Source organism: Montipora capricornis, chromosome 3, assembly GCF_036669925.1.
Source record: "Montipora capricornis isolate CH-2021 chromosome 3, ASM3666992v2, whole genome shotgun sequence".
Lineage (NCBI taxonomy): Eukaryota > Metazoa > Cnidaria > Anthozoa > Scleractinia > Acroporidae > Montipora > Montipora capricornis.
In genome coordinates this window covers 27,554,111-27,556,520 of record NC_090885.1, presented here as the reverse complement: position 1 = coordinate 27,556,520, position 2,410 = coordinate 27,554,111, and positions in this window count along the sequence as shown.

Here is a 2,410-nt window from a genome sequence, read left to right as displayed (position 1 = left end):
AACAGAGGCGCCAGACTCGGCCCATAAATTGCTAGACTGCGCCAACCTCAGAAAGCAAAAGCATAGTCTAAGTATCAACAGTTTCCTAACAATCTTCGATCATATTTGCAACAGTTATTCACAAATAATAATAATAATAATAATAATAATAATAATAATAATAATAATAATAATAATAATAATAATAATAATAATAAGCGATCCGAATATAACTTCGAATTCTGAATTCATTGAATCATAAGGCACACTTTCATTAATCAAAGTAACAAAGTCGTCGTCATAAGTGACACGGCTGGCATAAGTTCGTGCAACGAAGAGGGTCCATGGAGAAAGATTGCCAAATGGTCCGAATTGATTGAAGGAATAATATCAGATTTATTAATATCGTCTTGGGAAAAATCCCTCAGCCAATAGTCAACTGCCTTTTCCGGCTGAATGAAAGGATTTCTTTGTCACCACTTAAAACGTTGCACTTCAGTTCAGTATCCGAATGTCGAAATCGCCAATTGTCAGCCAAGTTAAAGTCTACACATAAATCTGGTGTATATTTTTCTAAAAGGTTTACCGCAACAACATTTTATAGAAAAATTTGGTTTTATAACGGAGTTGAGAATGTAAATTGGCCACCGTACAGAGATTCTAAAAGCTGTGTAGACTTTAACTTTTAGAATCTCTGTACGGTGGCCAATTTACATTCTCAACTCCGTTGATAAAACCAAATTTTTGTATACTACTTCTCCACCGACGCAGCACCACAGTTTCTTTAGAAACTACCCCTTCAACATTCTGTAGATCAGAGTCAAGTGTAGCATTAAAATCTCCCCCAAAAACTATCCTATGATCTGCACCAGCAACCTCTTCAATGTTTTTATTTAACTTATAACACTTATCAGCGAAACGCACTGGTCTTGCACCTTATTTGGAGTATATAAATATCAACAAATAAGAACAACGAACCTTGAATCTCAGCTTTAATATCGAGCGATCTTCTTCATCACAATTTGACGTTTTTTGGGTTAAACTAAGTCATTTCTCACTAAGATCATCGCCACACTGTAGCTTTCTCGGAAGAACGACTGACTAGAGGTAAATTTCAAACGCGTACGATCGTTATCACAGCGACGGTTTCACTGCAAATAATGGAAAATCAACAGAATGACAATCGAGAAAATATAACAAACGAAATTGAATGGAACAAGCCCACAGAAAAACGCACTTACAGATGTTTCCCGCTCTAAACGGAGCAGCTAGCTTACAAAGTTTCTGGACTGGTTGGGTTCGCTTTCTCTCCTCATTTACTCTCGCTATTTTACCATGACTCCTCTCCCGTGAACGGTTTTGCCTCGAGCAAGTATTTATTTGTGCATACTTAAATACCCAATGGGCTGCACAGGGTGCGAGGAAATCAGTAGGGACGTCAGTTTAACTTAATTTACAAATACAGCCAAAGAAAAGGTTAGAATTCGAAAGGGAAAGAAAATGCTTAACGTGCTTGCGCGCACCGAGGCGAGAATGTTACTGACTCACAACTATGACTGGAACCCCACGCGTGCGCAAAAAAAATGCTTAGTAATTATAATACCTCGCCATTGTGCTTTTCAATTGCCTTCGACAACGACATTGCTGTACTAAGGTTTCTTGAAGCAAACTGATGTCGTATTTCGCTGATTGAGCCTTTTAAAGAAGGTTCTTCTCTTTGTGGAGGATCGAATCCGTCCGTCACATTACAAGAATTTAATTCAAAATTCAAAAATTCCTTCTTGAATGGGACCAGCCGGAAAACTAATTATTAGTATACAAATATCTCCCACCACAAAATTACACGAAACAAAAAAAGGCAACATCTGATCAGAAAAAAACAAACAAGCAAATAGCAGTATTGTAATTGCTATCTAACTGCCAAGACAGTATCGGACAACTGAATTTCCTCAGCTTAACACTTTTCCCATTGCTTACCCTACACATGCCCTCGCGTTACAAAAATATAAGTTGATTTAAAGAAGTTAAGACATGGACCGAGACACACAGGTTGGTGTCAAGCTTAACCCGGGGTCTATATGTATCACTAAGCCTGCACAAAACATATTCTTTATACAGAACATAATTTTAGACAATTAACTTCTATTTTTGGTTTACGCATGATAGACATGTCATGGGTGGAAAAGTAGTCAAGGACAGTGAGATGATAGCAAACTACCAATCCATGGTCTCAGAAGCAGATGACCAGCTAGTTACAAACACCCATGTCGAAAAAGATGTTTCCTGCAGTATTGTTCGCTTATTTGTAAGAGTCAAATCATTCTCCTTTGCAAAGGATATTATAGGGATGTTTCTCGTGACGTCACCCATTGTTATTAATGTGCCAAGCAGAGCCTAATTGGCTGTTGAAACAATGACTTCTTTTGTTCCG